Source organism: Tupaia chinensis, unplaced genomic scaffold, assembly GCF_000334495.1.
Source record: "Tupaia chinensis unplaced genomic scaffold, TupChi_1.0 Scaffold000098_3, whole genome shotgun sequence".
Taxonomy (NCBI): domain Eukaryota; kingdom Metazoa; phylum Chordata; class Mammalia; order Scandentia; family Tupaiidae; genus Tupaia; species Tupaia belangeri.
Window position 1 is genome coordinate 1,881,342 of NW_006159562.1, and position 18,861 is coordinate 1,900,202.

At 43.9% G+C, this 18,861-nt stretch overlaps 1 protein-coding gene and 1 long non-coding RNA gene across 8 annotated transcripts in view; one reads left to right on the forward strand and one right to left on the reverse strand.

Moving 5' to 3' along the window:
• LOC102487617 (uncharacterized) overlaps positions 1-505 on the reverse strand; it is a 10,863-nt gene extending 10,358 nt beyond the window's left edge. The window contains exon 1 of the long non-coding RNA XR_001370011.2: positions 214-505. This is a non-coding gene — a long non-coding RNA (uncharacterized LOC102487617). The remainder of the gene's footprint in view (positions 1-213) is intronic.
• ZNF827 (zinc finger protein 827) overlaps positions 1-18,861 on the forward strand; it is a 215,438-nt gene that overhangs the window by 147,522 nt on the left and 49,055 nt on the right. The gene's annotated exons all lie outside the window — the stretch shown is intronic.

The window sequence follows — 18,861 nt, forward strand, 5'->3', positions numbered from 1 at the left end:
CCCACCACGGGGTGTTTTCTCTTTTCTCTCTCTCTCTCTCTCTCTCTCTCTCTCTCTCTCTCTCTCTCCCTCTCTCTGGCAAGTACATGCTCCCTATAGCAAAAATTAAAAACAAACCAAAAAAAAATTTAAAAGCAAATAAATTTAAAAATTCCAACAGGTCCCGAAGTGAACAGAGGGTATCATTTCCCCTGCCTCCCACTTTCCTCATACCTCCGTTCCCCCCAAAACGGAAGCGCTCAGTTAATTGGTTGGTTATAGCCGTCCTCTCCTCCTGTGTTAGTGGAGGGCGCCACCACCCGCGGGGCGCAGCCCATCCATTCGGACGCTGTTTGTCTGGCTCTCCCCAGAAGCACAGCAGCAGAGGCCACAGTGCAGGGAGTGCTTTGTAGGCGGTGAGACCAGCAAACGCCCAGGAGTCAATGGAGAGACGAGCCGGGGACAGAAAGGCAGCCAGCAAAGCGGGCATTATTAGACAGGCTGCCCCCGTGTAGACCACGCACTTCAGCAAGCCCCGCCTATGAGGAGAGAGCTGAGATGTTTATGCAGCCAGGGGGCTGTTACAGCTGCTCCGGGGCCAGGCGGGCGCGTGATCAAACACAGGGTGCCCTGCGACGCAGTCCCTCCCGGGAGGCTTCTTACTAAACTCAGGAGACCGCCCTGCGTTCACTGGGCACACGTGCGCCCTGGGTGCTGAGCTGGCCGGAGGCTGGGGGTGGATCTTGGTGTCAGAACACTGTCGGGGTGCTGTATCCCTCTGTTTCTCTCACTCATAGAAAAATAAATAGAATTCTTTTTTTAGAAAGAGATTTTTGCTATAGGGTGCATGACCTCGCCAGAGAGACAGAGAGAGACAGAGAGGTAGAAGGCGAGGGAACCAGCAGTTAGCGTAATGGCTATGTCGCTGGTCTCCCACGTAGTCCACCGCGGTTCGTGTCCCGGACCCGGTGGCTTAAAACTCACGCCGGGCGCATGTGCGTGCGTGCCCAAGATCCCGAGAGGAGAATGGAGGAGAAGGGATTGTGGCGTGACCATCCCCCCTGGGGGGTGATTTCTCGCTTTCTGTCTCTATGTCTCTCTCTGTCTGTCTGGCGAGCGCACGTGCCCTGCAGTAAAAAATCTCTCCAAAAAAAAAAAGAAAGCGAGAAATCACCCCCCAGGGGGAAGGCCCCGCCGCAGTCCTTTCTCCTCCATTCTCCTCTCGGGATCTTGGGCACGCACGCACATGCGCCCGGCGTGAGTTTTAAGCTGCCAGGTCCAGGACTCAAATCATGGTTGACTACATGGGAGTCCAGTGATATAACTATTACACCATCTGCTGGTCCCAAAATAAATATAATTTTTAAAAATAAATAAAAAGCTGCTTCCTGAAGAGGCAGTCCCCCCACAGTGTGGTATGGCATCAGTGGGCCAAGGGTTTCAGGGGCCAGAGAGCGGGGGGGCTATAAATGTAGGAACTGGCAGCAGGAGGGCAGGGCTGAGTAGTGGAGGGGAGTCATCACAGAGAGGGGGTCTCAGGAGCAGTGCCTGCCCCACCACCCTTCACTGCTACCCCTCCTCCTCTTCCCTCAGTGACCCAGTGCTCTGTGTTGACTCTTCCTCCTAGATCTCCCCTAGCTGAATTCGTTCCATCCTCCCAGCTGCCCTAACTTCAGGCAGGGGTCCATCTCCATCTCGATCAGAACCTGGCTGGTCTCCCTGTCTCCAGTGGCACCCCCTCCAATCCTTTCTCTCTGCCCTGCACCCACGCTCATCCTTCCAGAAGGCAGATCTCTTCATATCACTCCAGCTGATGGCTTCCCATCATCCCCAGGATAAACCTACACTCAATCGCGCGTGCACATGCTCTGGCCCATGTGCTAACACCCCCCCCTCCCTTTTAAGGATTTTTTTTTTTGCCATAGGGCGTGTGCGCTCACTGGAGAGTAATAGAGACAGTGAGAAGGACAGTGAGAAACCTTCCTCTTCCCCCAGCTGGGTGGGCAGGGATGGCCATGCTGCAATCCCTTCTCCTCCATTCTCCTCCTGGGATTGTAGGCATGCACACACATGTGCACCGCATGATTTTCAAGCCACCAGGTCTGGGACTCGAACCACAGTCTGCCATGTGGGAGTTTAACCTTAACCATCACACCTGCTGGCCCCTGGCTACCTCTTTTTCAGTAGTCGCCACTTTTCTCAGAAATCATTCCCTTGATGCTTCCATTTGGTACTGCTTGCTTTGATGTCCTTGGCTGTTGAGCATCTCCATTTACTCGTCGGTCTCCTGGCCCGGTCTTGAGCTTCTTGTTGGGTGTAAACTGTGTGGTGGACTCTGTCATCACCAGAAGCTAGCACCAACTCACCTTGGATGGAAATAACTGTTGAAAAACCATTGTACGCAAGAACTAGTTATAAACAGTTTAAAGAGAGACCTCGCATGACTTTGATTATACAGATCTGTTTTTTATCAAGGTTAAAATGACCCTTTTACAAATAGGGGATGTGTGGTAAAGCCCTGTAGAAACGTAGGCTGTCTCTTTAGCTAATGTGGGTGCTCACAGCTACTGCAAAGTAGGTCTCCTTTAGGATCACATGGTTTACCTCGATGGAGAAAGCAGGGCAGATGTAGGGCTGCCAGCCACCAAAGCAGTTCTGGGACATTTCTGGGGGCCGAGAGTGGGAGACAGAGGTGGAAGACCCTAAATGGTTTGATGTGAAAGTCCCATACTTAAAATGTTGTGAAAACCCAGTACTGATTTTCATGTGTAATCATAAATTTCCCAATTCCTGTGTCATTAGTACCATATTAAAAATTTGGGGGTCCAGACCAGAAGATGGCTGGGGTCTGAACCTGCCAACTTAAAACTCAGGCCCAGTGTGCGTGCCCAAAATCCCAAGAGGAGAGTGGAGGAGAAGGGATTGTGGCATGGATATCTTAGCTGGGGAGTGATTTCTCACTTTCTGTCTCTCTGGTGAGTGCACACATTATATACAAAAAAAATTATCTCTTAAAAAAAAAAAATCGAGGCTCCAGCAGATGGCCTGGTGGTTATGTCCGTGGACTCCCATATGACCAACCGTGGTTTGAGTCCTGGACCCAAAGGCCTGAAACTCACCAAGCACATGTGCATGTGTACCCAAGACCCGAGAGGAGAATGGAGAAGGGATTGCGGTGGGCCACCCCCCTGGGGGTGATTTCTCACTTTCCCTCTCACTGTCTCTGTCTCTTTCTCTCTCTCTCTCTCTGGCAAGCACATGCACCTAAAGAAAAACCTCTACCAAAAAAAAAAAAAAAAAAACATGGGCGGGGTGGGGGCAGCAGGTGGCGTGGTAGTTAAAGGTGCAGGACTCCCATGTGGCTGACTGCAGTTAGAGTTCTGGACCTGGTAGTTTGTTTTCTCACTTTCCCTTTCTCTCTTTCTGGTCAAATTTTAAAATAATAATAGAGGCCAGCCAGCAGATGTTGTGGCAATTATGTTGCTGGACTTCTACATAGCTGACCGCAATTCAAATCCCAGACCTAGTGGCCTGAAACTCACACTGGACGCATGTGTGTGCATGCCCGAGATCCCTGGAAGAGAATGGAGGAGAAGGGATTGTGGCATGGTCATCCTCCCCAGGGAGTGATTTCTCACTTTCCTTCTCACAGTCTGCCCCTTTTTCTCTCCAAGTACACACTTATCCTAAGGCAAAAACCTCTACAAAATAATACTAAGTAAAATAATTCTTAATTAAAAATATATGTTTTTCTTTTATTATTTTAACTGTATTTATTTAATTATTTTTACATTTGACCAGCGAGGGACAGAGAGAGAAAGAAAGAGAGAGAAGGTGAGAGAGCAAGCCACCAGGTCCGGGACTCAAACTGTAGTTGGCTATTGGAAATCCAGCAGCCCTAACTACCACACCACCTGTCGGTCCCCCCCAAAATTTTAATTATTACAAGTAAATGTTTTTCTATCTCTGAGTTCACAGCTGTGTTAAAGCACATTATCAAATGAACATCTTTTTCAATGTGAATTATTTTATTGATGGACACTATTATTTTTATCTAAATGAGGCAAAAGGTCACCTAGGAGTCTCTCATAAATACTTATGGGACAGTTTGGGTAGGATGGATTTTAATTCAGGCCTGGATCTCTATGAAATTTAGGCAGCTCATGAAATGGAAATATCTTTTTTTTTTTTTCTTTTTAATTATTACATGGTTTTTTCCTCTTGCTTGGGAAACATGTCTCACAAGCCTTCCGACACTTCTCCAGTTGTTTCTTGCATGTGAAAGGAGAAACAATTGTCTACAGCCGCCAGGCCACACGCCTTCCCTGGCCTCTGACCCTTCTCCTCACATCTGCAAGAAACCAGTAACAGACAGGCCCTGCTGGGCTGGCGGCTGCACCCAGGCGGGGCCTGGGCCGCAGGTAGCTGCCATATCCCCAGTGTGCCTCCGTTCTCTGGTCCACTCCTTTCCTCCCCTTCTTCTACTGGGAGGCCTCCCCCTCTTCTGCTGGGGGCTTACATAAGACAAGACTTATGTTAAGTACACTATTTAAAAAGTAAAGAAGAGGGCCAGCAGGTGGTGTGGATGTTAGGGCAGCGGGACCCCACATGGCTGTCTGTGTGGTTCAAGTCCCGGACCTGGCAGTCTGAAAATCACATTGGCTGTGTGTGTGTGCGCCCAAAATCCCAAGAGGAGAATGAAGGAGAAGGCTTGTGGCGTGGCCATCCCCTCTGGGGGTGATTTGTCACTTTTTCTGTCTCTCTTCAGTGAGGCCCACACCTAAGCAAAACTTTGAAAAAGAGAACAAGTAAAGAAGAAATACATTTTCTAAATGCCAGAGAAACACAGTATCCCATGTTATTTGTGAGCTTGTCCAGTTTTATAATTTTACCTACAACTAGATATGACTAAGTACCTCTAAGGTATATGAATAACAATGTCCTTTGCATCATAAAGACCTAAAAACCAACTAGACGGCCAGAAGTAGGAGACTGGCGAAATAAACCATGGACCATTTGATGGAAAACCCTATAACCATTAAAAAGGAATAAAGGAGATCCATAGAAATTTATCTAAAAAGATATCCAAGACATGTTAGATGAACAAAAGTGGAAATTGGCTTCAGACGAGATCCAATTTATGTTTAAAAAAGAAAGAGGCAGGGTCCGGCCCCATGGCCTGGGAGTTGGGGCAGCCAGAGCCCACATGGCCAACCACACAGTTCCCATCCCAGCCCTGGTGGCTTGAAAAACACACTGGGCATGTATGCAGGTGTGCCGCAAATCCCAACGACATGGAGAAGTGGAGAAGGGATGGCAGCATGACGATAACCCTTTAGGAGATGCTTTCTTCTTCTCCCTCTCTCTCTGTCTCACTTTCTGGTCAGTACAAGTTGAAATAAAACAAAAAAACAAAGTGCAATAGGATTTATGTGCACATTCTATGCCTGTACAGGTATGTGTAGATAGCTGCATAACATAGATACATGTGGACAGTGATCACACCAGTGAGAGGAAAGGGAGGACCAGGAGAGCAGGGCAGTGAGAAGTATGCTTGTATTTTCGGTTTGTATCCGATGTTCCATTTTATTTATTTTTCTTTCAGTAATTTGCATTACCTTTACAATTTTACATTGTTATCAAAAAAAAAAAAGAAGTGGGAGAGTTCAAATCGCTTTTTTAAAATGAGAATTAGAACTTACATATATGTATTCAGAAACATAATGAATTTTTTTTAGAGCTTACCAGAGGACATGTTCACCAGAGAGAGAGAGAATGAGAGAGGGAAAGTTAGAAAGCATCCCCCAAGGGGATGGCCATGCCACAATCCTTTCTCTTCCATTTTCCTCTCAGGAGTTTGGGCATGCATACACAGGTGCCTGGCATGTTTTTCATGCCACCAGGTCCAGGACTCAAACCCTGTGGTCAACAGTGTGGTATCCACCCACCTTAACCACCATGTCACAGGCTGGTTGGTGAATAATCTTTAGATAGTCGAGCTGCTCAAGAAAGCAATAATTCTAAGCCGTCTCCCTTTAGTGAGCCTCCCCCAACTATTAGGTCGTCGGGGGAGTTAGAACATGTATTCTTCTGTACAAAAAATGCATTATGACTTTCCTGATGACCCACTGGAAGCCAAAGTAAGTGAATTTTTCATACAGCTCTTGAGAATATAAAGCAGATAACAAATGTGCATGACGATGAGATCATAATCAGTAAGAGTATGCATATAGGAAAAAAGATCGAAAAAGATGGATGCAGAAAAGTTAACTTAGCCTCCATTTAGTTGCGATTTCAAGTGATTTTTATTTACATCTCATGGACTTCCACTTCAATATTAAGCATTATTTTTAGCCTCAGAAAACACCAATAACTTATTTTACTTTTTTGGGGGGGTGGAGGAGAGGTTTTTGCTATAGGGCACGTGCGCTCACCAGACAGACAGAGACAGAGAGATAGAAAGCGAGAAATCGCCCCCCAGGGGGATGGCCATGCAACAATCCCTTCTCCTCCATTCTCCTCTCGGGATCTTGGGCACGCACGCACACATGCCCAGAGTGAGTTTTAAGCCACCGGGTCCAGGATGCAAACCGCAGTCAACTACACGGGAGTTCAGCGACATAGCCATTACGCTGTTGGTCCCAATAACTTATTTTGAATAAAGGAAAATAACGATCGTGCATATTCTCATGCTGAACGTTTGGCACCAGATCACTCTGGAAGGTTGTATCATCAGGCTATTCCTGGGGCTCTAGACAAGATCAGCTTCGGCAAAAACACATTTAGATATCACCCTCTCTAAGGGCAGGGTCCATAGTGCAGCCACGATGCACAGCTCAAAGGTAAGCTGGCTCTCACATGGCGACCTCAGTTCAAATCCTTGGCTCGGTCAGCCTGAAGCAATGGGCACGCGAGATCTGATGGTCTGGAGGAGTGGAGGGAGATCGGGGAACAGCCGGACTCTGGAATGTGCTCATCCATCTTGCTTATGTGTGCATACACACACTACCACGAATAAAGGAAAAACAGGTCAACTCTGACCCTCCCCAAAGTCCAGATGTAGACCCGAGACAGCGCAAGTGAATGCAGGTATTTTCATCTGGAAGAGATGAAAATGAAGGGGAAAATAACTTGTAAGGGAGTATTTGGAAAGTAGAACCTACCTCAGGACGTCAGAGGAACTTTGTCTGCATGCCGTGGTTGTTGACACCTTCTACGCCAGCTGTCTTCGGATTCCCATCCTGTGTGACTTCACCCCAGGGTACCTTCTTCCCATTGGGGGCTTTCCAGTCAAATGACTCATCCAGCTGCAGAATCTGAGTTTCCCCACCACCATTAAGTATCCAGGAGTGAGTCACCTCCGATCAGTTGCCTTTTTTTTAAAGAACTTCAATGGAATTAGGCTCAGAGACCTTGTTTGGAAGATTCGTTCTGCACAAAGGGCTGGCGAGGTTATCAGGGAGATCTGCTGTGTTACAGGAATGGAAGGAGGCCAAGAAACAGGGTAATTGGGGGTGGGATCATCTTGAGGGTAGAATGATGTACCCCCCCCCAAAAAAAAATGGTACCAAAAAAAGGTCAGTCTAGACAGTATGGTGTGTGTGGGGGGGAGACAGTACAGAGTTAAGTTGGGGGTGAGATCGTCTTGAGGGTAGAATGATGTACCCCCCCAAAAAAAAATGGTACCAAAAAAAGGTCAGTCTAGACAGTATGGTGTGTGTGGGGGGGAGACAGTACAGAGTTAAGAATTAATTGGTTCTGGGTTTTAGGTAATTGTTCTGTGGCACAATGACTTAAAAGGCAAGGTGACTCATACCGACAATTTTTATTTTTGTACACTAATTTTGTATGTACTGCATAGGCACTAGCCAAAAAAAAGCGTTTACTGGGGAAAAAAAAAACAAAGAGTAATGCTTTTGACATGTAGGCATGCTTTATGTGAAAGTTATTTCACTATTTTTGGTCAAATTGTTTTTCATTTTTATGAAAAAAAAAATGTTCATTTTTAAAGCACTCTGTTCTATCTCCCAACTGTTACTTTTATCACTCGAAAATGTGGTATTTTAAAAATACCATCACTGGTGTCATACGAAGACTTGCTTTGGATTTTATGCGTTTCATAGTAATTAATGCTTTTTTTTTTTTTTTTAGCAAGGCATTTGCACATGAAAAGTAAAATGAAAGTTCACCAAAATATTCATAGCAGTTGTCTTGGGATGATGATAGAAACTCTAGTTATGGGTTTTGCTTTTTGTATGTGTGGGTTTTTTTCTACTTGTCTATGTTTTCCTAGTTTTTCTCTGAAGAGAGTGAAACACCTTTATAAAGAAAACTTAAATGTATCAGAGGGAGTAAGATACGGAACAAAAAGGGAAGACTCATGAGGCTTTGAGTTATAGGCCCTGAGCATAATTATTACTGTGACCACACGCAGGGGAAGGGGTCTTTGTCGGTCTCCAAAATATCTCCTGCCACAATGAATAAAACCTGGGAAGTTGTTTCAAAAATGTTAAGGTTACGCATCCTCTAAGTTATTAACAAAGACCTGTAAAATCCTATGAAATATGAATAATGCCATAGTCACTTAAATACTACTTCAACGTGGGGACTTACTGAGCTCACTGAAGGATGCTTATTTTTTTAATTACTTACTTATTTAACTTTATTTATTTATTTATTTATTTTAATTTGCTATAGTGCACATGAATTCACCAGGGAGAGATGAGAGAGAGAGAGAGAAGGAAAGTGAGAAAGCAAGCCACCAGGTCACAGACTTGAATCGGGTCAGTTATATGGGAGTCCAGTGCCTTAACTGCCATGCCCACCACCTGTGGTTACTTATTTTTTTTTTAAGGTTATTTATTTATGGTTTTTATATGAGAAAGAGAAAATCTCAGCTCGTCACAATCCCTTGCTCAGCTGTACAGCCAGCCAGGATCATTGAAGGAACTTGGCCTGCTTGGGTCAACCCAGGATCCGGACCTGGGCCACCCATGTGGCTGCAGTATTGTACAGTGGCACACTACCACTTACGCCTTTGCTACTAGCCCTGGTTATTTCCTTGAAACCTTAAGGGGGAATTAGTGAATTAAATTGATGTTAGGGCACCAGCAGTTATAAAAGAACTGCACACACCATCTTCCTTAACTCGATTGTGAAAACATTGTTCAGTGGGACAGTCTGTTGTGCTGTTGCATAGAGCTATGGTCTCCTAACTGTCATTAACCTAGGTATAATTCATAAAATGCCAGCTGCCGGTAGAGGGTATTTGGGGTAGTTAAATCAAGAAGCATAGGGACCAGCAGTTAGTGTAATGGCTATGTCGCTGGACTCCCATGTAGTCAACTGTGGTTCGTGTCCCGGACTGGTTGCTTGAACTCATGCCAGGCACGTGTGCGTGCATGCCCAAGTTCCCGAGAGGAGAATGGAGGAGAAGGGATTGTGGTGTGGCCATCCCCCGTGGGGAGTGATTTCTTGCTTTCTGTCTCTCTGTCTCTCTCTGTCTTTCTGGTGAGCGCACACACCCTATAGCAAAATCCTCTCAAAAAAAAAAAAAAAAAGAAGCATAAGGAGCATTTTAATTTCTATTGCATCATTTAATTTCCTAACAGAGGAGGTCAATTACAAAAACATTCTCAGTGGCTACTTCTTTGACCTTACATTTTTTCATTCTCCTCCGTCAGTATGAGGATGCTGAGATGTTGTAAAATATGATGAAATAGGAAAGGATCCGAGTATCATTAAGTATTTGATGAGCAGTGTGAGAATACTGTGAGGTGTATGTGCCACAGGGTGAAAAGAAAGTTCATTCATTCAGTACCTATTTATTAAGCAGCTGTTATATGAGAGGTACTCTCTAGGGCCTGAGGAACAGCAGTGAACAAAGCAGTCTCTGCCTCATTGGGTGTACACCGCCGGGCAGAGGTCAACAACAGACCTGTGTATTGTATACAGTCGTGTATCCTTTACGGGCGGGGACGCGTTCTGAGCTATGTGTTATTGGGCGATTGTTGTCATTCGAACATCATAGCGTGAACTGACACAAACCTGGATGGTACAGCCTCTGCACACCTAGGCCCATTGGGGTGGCTTCCAGGCTGTAGATCTGGGCAGTGTATTACTGTACTGAAACCTGCAGGTAATTTAGCACAATGGTGTGTGTCTAAACACATCTAAACATGGAAAGGGTAGAGCCAAACTATGAAAGCAGAATGGTACATGTGTGGAGCTTGCAGGACTGAGATTGCTCTGGATCAGTCCATGAGTGAGTGAGAGTGAGTGTGAGTGTGAGTGGAGGTACCAGCCCAGACATGGCAGTACACGCCTGCAGACTTTACAGGCACTGGGCGATCATTTTAAAAATGTTTTCTTTAATAATAAGTTAAACTTACCACACTGTAACTTTTATACTTTATAAATTTTTCATCTTCTTTAACTTTTTGACTCTTTTGTAATAACACTTAGTTTAAAAGACGAGCACTGGGCCGACCTATAGCGTGGTGGTTAAGGAAGCTAGATCCCACGTAGCTGACTTGCAGTTCGAGTTCCAGACTCAGAGCTGTTAGAAACACTCTGGGCGCATGTGCCTGTGTGCCTAGGACCCCAAAAGGAGGGAGAGATGGAGGAGAAGGGATTGCCACATGAATCTTCCCCATGGGGTGCCTTCTCACTTGCCCCTGCCCTCTAGCAAGCACACCCACCCTCTAGCTAAGAAAATAACAAAAAGCATAGTCAATACACTATCAGTAACAGTCATTTATGGTCAAGTGTGATGTTCTGTGCATAGTTGTAAGTGCAATCTCGTGTGAGTGGCAGTGCAGTAGGCTTTTTATACCAGCATCACCACGAACATGTGAGTAACGTGTCGCGTTAGATGTTACCACAGTGATGATGATGTCACTAGGGATCTTTTAGTTCCATCCTAATCTTTTTTCTTTTTTGTAGTTTTGCCATAGAGCCGTTGTACTCCGCAGACAAACACACACAGAGGCGATGAGAGAGGGAAAGTGAGAAATCACCCCTCAGGGGGGATGGCCAATCACAATCCCTTCTCCTCCCTTTGGCTCTTGGGATCTTGAACAGGTACACACACACACACACACACACACACACACACACACACACGTCCAGCGTGATTTTCAAGCTACCGGGTCCTGGACTCAAACCACAGAGTTGGATATGTAGGATCCAACTCCTGAACCTCCACGCCACCTGCTGGCCTACTCCATTATAGTCCTATGGGAATACCATTGTATATGCGTCGTCTTTGGCAGAAATGTACGTGTGGCACATAACTCTGTGTATGTGTGTGAGATAACATTATGAAAACAATAAGCCAGGTACGGAGGAACTTGTAGGGGACCAAGGACTGTGTGAGGCAGGGCGATCTGGGAAGTGGACTCCCAGGGAGGTGTGGAGAATTATTCTGGGACAAAGAATTATTATGGAAAGGGGGCAGGGAGGTGTTCAGGCAATGACAGCCGGAAGGGAGGTGAGTCTGGAGGGGAAGGCAGGGAGAAGGCTGATGGGGCCGCCTAGTGAATAACAAGGACTTGGTTTTATTGCAAGTATGCCAGGAACTGCTGGAATGTTTTGAGTAGAAAAAAGTGACATGATCTCACTTCCACTTTAAATAGTTAATCTGACTCTTTCTTATTTAATCTCTAAAGCCTAAGTGAAGTCCCCTGAAAGGCTTAATGGAAACAGAGAGGCCTTGAATGGAGATAAGAGAAACAAAAAAGTTAATTTGCTGAGTAATATTTTTACAGTGGATAGAATCTGCATATGCCTTTAATAATTAATAATTACTAGGGAGTGTTACCCAGTGTTTATCTCATTTCATTTCTCTTATTACAAAACTATAAAGAAAGATTATACTTTATTTTATTATGCTTGGTTGAAAGTTTTTTCTCTTAATCAGTTAAAAATGATTACTAGATATTTCACTGAATACTTGTGGAAAAAGAAAGCTTATAAAACTCATTCTAATAACAAAAAGGACCAAAAAGTTATAAAACTTGAAGTCAGAGTTTAAAACAAAAAAAAAGAGGACAATTCCATTATTTAGGAAAAGAGCATGGTCTCCTAAGAAAGGTGAATTTAGCTTCACACAGGAATTGCTCCATTATTTGTAAAGAGTGATGTCAGGAAACTATGAATTTGCCAATGAAACTTCAAATTACTCTAACAGATGCTTACAAAATGTGCCTAGAGGCTATTGTGTTCCTGTGTTTTGCCAGGACTGCCATTGAAGAGGTGATTTACGATCCCAAAACCACTACTGATGGCGTTTTCTAAATGTTATTCCAGATTATGTTGTGTAAGACAATAACTCCCGTTATTTACAACTGAATCCTAAAGTTTCCGTTGTCTACATGTCATCCTGACAGAGAGCTCGTATTTGTACATAATATGTATCTTTTGGAGTGAGGGATTTGCCTTTGTCCCATTTGTGGAAATAGTTTTATTTTGTTTTGTTTTAGAGAGATTTTTGCGATAGGGTGTGTGCGCTTGCTAGAGTGACAGAGACAGAAAGTGAGAAATCACCCTCCAGGGGAGATGGCCACACCACAATCCCTTCTCCATTCTCCTCTGGGGATTTTGGGCACATGTGTACACGCACTCGGCACAAGTTTTAAGCTACTGGATCTGGGACTCAAACCATGGTCGACTACATGGGAGTCCAGTGACATAACCATTACTCCATCTGCTGGGCCCATGGAAATACTTTTTCTATTAAAGAATTTTCCTCCCTTCCAAACTTAGAAACACTGCTAAGTCCTAAATCATCAAAAGCCTAGTTGCTGGGCCAGTAACTAGGTGACATGGTGGGATGGTTACTAATAAGATGACTGCAACCACTGAAGGCCCCAAGTTCAAGACTTTTTAGCTAAATAATATACTCCCTACCTACAGCAGTCATTTTCAGATAACAGGATCACTTTATAAAAATATTTTGTTATTGACACTATCTGGGGAAATGTAGATTCTTCATAGACTCTCAAGTCTTGCACTAGAGAAGTCCGTTGTTCAGTTAAGTGTCTGTTTCAGGTATTTTTTATTTCCAGAACATAGTAGGTAATTATCTCGTCTAGACCCGTTCCTGGAGCATTCTTTAGCCAAGGCTTTCAGAGGCAGTTTGCTGAGATAAGGAGAGAAAGACTACCTTTCAGTGATAAAATGGGCAGTTTGCTCCTTACTGGCAAGCTGTGAGGTTGGCTACTTAATGCCAAGCCAAGAGTGAGTCTCAATTAGTTTCCTCGGGAAAGGCACGGGCATCAAAATTCACCCAGGTGAGCAGGAGAGGGTGGAAAGAGGAGAAACCTTTACAGGTGATCGGGTACATTCATTTCACTGCGATGTGCGTGTGCATGTTCCTTTCCTTTTGCATGTGAGGGCAAACTGGTCAAAATCTCTAAAAGAGGAACCAGCATACTGTTTACGTCACTGGACTCCCACACGGCCGACTACAGTTCGAGTCCTGGACCCAGAGGCTTGAGACTCACGCCAGATGCGTATGTGTGCGTGCCCAAAACCCCAAGGAGAGTGGAGGAGAAGGGATTGTGTGATGTGACCATCCTCCCTGGGGGGAGGTGGGGGGGTGACTTTTCACTTTCTGTCTCTCTGTCTCTTTCTGGCAAGTGCATATGCCTTATAGCAAAAAATCTTTCTCTCTAAAAAAAAAAAAATCTCAAAAAGAACTTTGCTATTTTTAATAGAAATTTCCACCGAGAAGATTTTAGAGTTAGAAAAAACGCAAATCCTTGCTTGACTGAAATGAGCAGATTGTTCCACATGCCCCTGGGTTGCACAAGCGTATACTAGAACAAGTTTCTAACAAAAAAGAAATGAAGTTGCATCCATTTTGAGCAGCTGAATTTTGGGGGTATGCATAAATAACCCAATCAGGATGTTCCTGGGTGCTTATTAACACGCTGTGAATGCACTGCAGTCATTTCGTCTGACTGGGGAACTGGGATAAACTTCCAGTGAGACTTTTGGGAAATCTTTCCCATTTCAAGCTAATTGATATTGCTGGCTCTATTAAGTTCTGAAGAGTTTAGGGGAGTCCTTTACATTTCTATATAAGGAATCGTTTGATCAATTGGAAAAACTTCTCTCTGCTCAGAGTGAAGGCAGAGAAGATGTCTCCCTGGTCAGATTGTGTGACTGGCAATGTCAAAATGATATTCTTAGCTCTGTGCCTCGCAGAGGATGCCCATGACACTTTCCAAATCCTTCTGCAAACAGCTGGATTCAACACGACTGCCTTATTTGTGGAACTAAAGAACTAGGAGTGATTTTTGATACACTGTTTGCTAGCACAGAAGTGATTTTCTTACCCTCTGGATGGTGGTAACCAGTGTGAGCTATTTTTTTTTTAATTGCTGAGTGTAATGAGATTAAAGATTTCTAAAAAGAAGGAATTTTAAATCTGCATTAGCAACATGATATTTGTCCTTGTTTTGTTTTGTTTTTTACAGACTTGGGCTCTTAAAATGCAAAGGGTCTTTAAAAGTGCATGGAAAATGCAGATTATGAAGAAACCATGCATGGTTTTTTATTTTGTTTGCACCAAAATAAAGTCATACTTTAATTCCATTTTCCAGTTTTTGATGTACTCTTGTACTTCATCATAATAGAGTAGGAGGGACAATGTACTAAGTTGATGGCTTTCAACTATTTTTGGACAAAAACCCAGAGTAAATTGAGCCTGTTTGTATGTGTGTTTATATACGAGGGGATTTTAGGACGTTTGTGGAAGGACCAGCAGTTAGCGTAATGGCTATGTCGCTGGACTCCCATGTAGTCGACCATGATTCGAGTCCTGGATCTGGAGGCTTAAGCTCACGACGGGCGTGTGTGCGTGCGTGCCCAAGATCCCGAGAGAAGAATGGAGGAGAAGGGATTGCAGTGTGGCCATCCCCCGGAGGATAATTTCTCGCTTTCTATCTCTCTGTCTCTCTCTGTCTTTCTGGTGAGCGCACACGCCCTATAGCAAAAACTTCTCAAAAAAAAGAAAAAGAAAAAAGAACATTTGTGGAGAAAATAGAATCAAAATATATCATTGCCTTGGTACAAAAAAATTTGAAATCCATGCATAGTTTTTGTTTTGGTTTGTTTTGTTTTACTTTTAGTTATTTGATTGATTTTCTTCCATGAGTGGGAAAGCAAGAGAGACAGCACGCCCAAAAGGTTCCCAACATTACCATCCACCCCCAGCCTCAGCCCGCCCCTGAGCACAGAGCCACGCCTGCCCAGCGTATTCAGGGAGGTCTCCAGGTGTGAACCCAGAATCTTTCCATGTGGGTCACCCTTGCGCATTGTTGTGTTTTAGAACTGTGCCCATATTTTTTATGTAAATATGCATTTTCTATGAACTTTTTGAAGACCCGCCATGAATGTGTTAAACGACGATATGAAATATGTACTGATAGATTCATTGCTAAGCAGGGAGGTGAGGATGATAAGTGGAAGGGAGGGAAGAAAGGAAGACACACAGAGAGATACAGAGATAGAGACAGATTGCGGACCGTCTTTATGCATGTACCACGTGTGATATTTTGTAATCTATTCATTTGACTTCCCTCTTTAAAAAATACTGGTTGAAATCCACTAAGTCCATTCTATGATGTGCCAGTGTCACCAACAGAAATTTGAACATCCCCGGGCTAAGCAGTAAGGGAACCTGCAGTCGCCACCTTAAGGTCCCTTCAGGCCAACCTGAGAACCACCTTGGCACCCGCTGCTTTGAGTTTTAGCTGAAAAGGCCAGTTGTGCCAAGCACCTTGTGAATCCAAACTCTCTTTCTTATTGACATGATCCAATCACTCTCGAACCAGACCTTTAAAGCCATGCCGTCTGTACTAAAAACAAACGAAACAAAAAGAACCAAGCTTTTTCCCCAGTGTGGGCTGATAATATTCTGCTTTGTAGCTTAGTAGAAAGAGAAAGTAGGGCCGGCAGGTGGCATGGCGGTTGGGCCGCTGGACTCCCACATGGCTGACCATCGTTTGAGTCCCAGACCTGGCAGTCTGCTTGCTCTCTCTCTCTCTCTCATCAAATTAAAGAAGAAGAAATAAAAGATGAAATAAATCTAAAAAAGAAAAAGTAATGGTGTTATACATTTGAGTGAATCTCATTGAAGAACAGTATCTGCATTGCTTTTCTAAACTGTAAAATAAAGGTAAAGTGAACTTAAGCAGAAAGAAAAAGATAGAAGAGATTTTCAAGAGACTTTTGGCATTAAGCCATTAATTAAAGTCTTAAGGGTCCTTTGTGTCTGAAACCAGGCTATGGCGATGCACCTTCTTGGCTGTAGGTAACCGTGACAGTGTCCAGCCTTCGTTCTTATTCTGCGTGTCAGACCGGGAACAAATGACCCCCTCTCCTCACTGCGTGGCCTTTGATGTCCATTTTTCAGAATGATCTCTTACTATGCATAGCAGGTCCCCACCCGGCCCTCCCCCATGGATGGTAGCATGCTCAGCTTGAAATAATGGAGTTTTTTCTTGGTTGCTGGAAATGATAGATGGCAGCAATCAGCTTGGCTTTTAAAAGCATATGCATTAAAAGAGAGAAGAAGCTATGTCTTGGCTTCCACCCACTCCCGAAATCAGCAAAGAGAGAATTCTCTCAATTAAAACATAATGTAATTTCCATCCCACCCTTGGGGCATTACTTCTGCTATGTTGATGAAAATGAACATCAAATTGATTGGCTTCCCACGCCCTGACAATCATTAATTAGGCCAAAGGTGCTGGGGATGAGAGTAGTGATCTGAAAGCAATACAAGTTGACAGCTTTTTCCTCACTTCGCTCTGGAGACCCATCTCAGGACAGGTGATGGGTCTGATGGACCTTTTTCCAGGACACTTCTGCCCCACTCTCTTGAAGCTGATCATTTGCTTTGAATTAGCTGATCTCATGGAACGTAGCAAGATTTCCATTCATCAGAATAAATTCAGCGCTATGTCTTATGGAGGTTTCAGAGTAGAGCTTGACTGGTGGGTAAAAAAAAGCTTACCTATTTGAATATATCAGCAGGTGAGATTCTCTTATGGTACATGTACAATTCTGAATGTCTGCAAATACAACGCCAGCAATATACACACGCTTAAAGAACCGGACGTTTGATAGGGCAGTGGTCTCGATTTTGAAAGGGTCAGGTTCTCCGCTATCTTGAGAGTTTTTATAAAAGAATCCTATTCATACAGAGCAGATTTTTTTTTTCTTACTTCACTTAGGCAATTATTTCCATCTTAACCTTGAATAGAAGAAGTTGGACTAATAGTGAAATGTGCTCAGAATTATGCCTGTGACTTTTGTCCTACCCTGTGAATTTTCTTATTGAAAGCTCAGTGAACTTCTTAATTTAAAAAATAAGAATCAGCTCATGCTCCTTGCCCCTGGTAATCACCAGGGCACTGCTATCATTGAAAGGGCACTGAGGACCTACCTGTCTGAATCTCAGCTAGAATTTAAATAATCACAGTCCCTGCTTTCTCAAAATCTACAACCTAAGACAGAGTCCGTGTACGGTTCTGCACTGGGACTGGTTTTGTCCCACGGAGGACATTCAGCCATGTCTAGTGATATTGTTAATGCCTTAACTGTAGGGCTGGTGCTGTTGCCATCTTTAGGTAGGAGCTGGGGACAACAATCAACATCTCATAATGCACAGGATGCCCCCCACACACACACACACACGCAGAAGTATCTGGTCGAAGATGTTGATAGTGCTGAAAGGTTGAGAAATCTCGCATTACATGTTAGCAGGTGCACATACCGAAAACTACAATCCAATGGCCAGATATATGGATTCCGTGATAGTGCTTTAACTGTGTATAGACAGGCATTTCTGGAAGTTTTCCAAATTTCCAGGCTATACTTTGGTTATTTAATAGCTCTACTTCTAATGTTTTATTTAAAAAAATAAAAAATACTGGGCAATTGTGACACTATTCAACAGTGGCCTAAAAATATAAGCATCAAACATGATCGAATCTTCTTGAATTGCCATTAAAATCTCAGGAAGCAGAATATGCATTACAGAGTAGGGGTCCTACTCCCTATAAACGAGCTAATTGAAGATACTTTAAGTGATAAAATAAAATGATTATATGTACTAGTTATGATGAAGATTCTCTGTCTGTTATAAAGGCCAAAATAACAGACGTTTAAATAAGGTAGAAGTTTATTTCTCTCCTACACAGCAGTCAGAGTGTAAGCAGGGCTCTAAGTGCTTGGGCCCCTTCAATCTGTTCTGCCATCCCTGACAGACTAAGTTCTACCTCATGGTCTAATATGGCTGCTGCAGCCCCCACTATTACACCCACATCCTAAACAGCAGAAGGTCACAGGCAAAAGTAACCCCTCTTTTAAGGGTATGACCTTGAGGATGTGCCTATCACTTCTGATAACCCTGTTGTCTAGAACTTGGTCACATGGCTAGACCTAGCAAGTAGGGAGACTGACACACTGTCCTCTTTGGGCAGCCATGTGCCCAGCTAGAACTTGAGGGTTCCTTTGTAAGAGGAAGAAGAAAAGCATGGATATTGGAGGACGGCTAGCAGTCTCTGCCTCAGACATCTTGTTTAAGGTTAATTCAAAGTCAGGAACCCAAAGACTGATTAATAATTCCAAATGGCCTTGGTCCAGATGGAGTTCACGGACTGTGACAGTGTCTACAACGGCCTGTTATGTTAATCACAAGCCACCAGCAATCTGTGCCTGGACTTCCTCATTTGTAAATTGCAAATACTAATACTACTTACCTTATAGGGTTGGGGGAGCACGAAAGATAAAATATACATAAAACATCGGAACCACGCCTAACGCACAGGACACTACCGAGAGCTAACGTGCTATTGTGGGGCATTC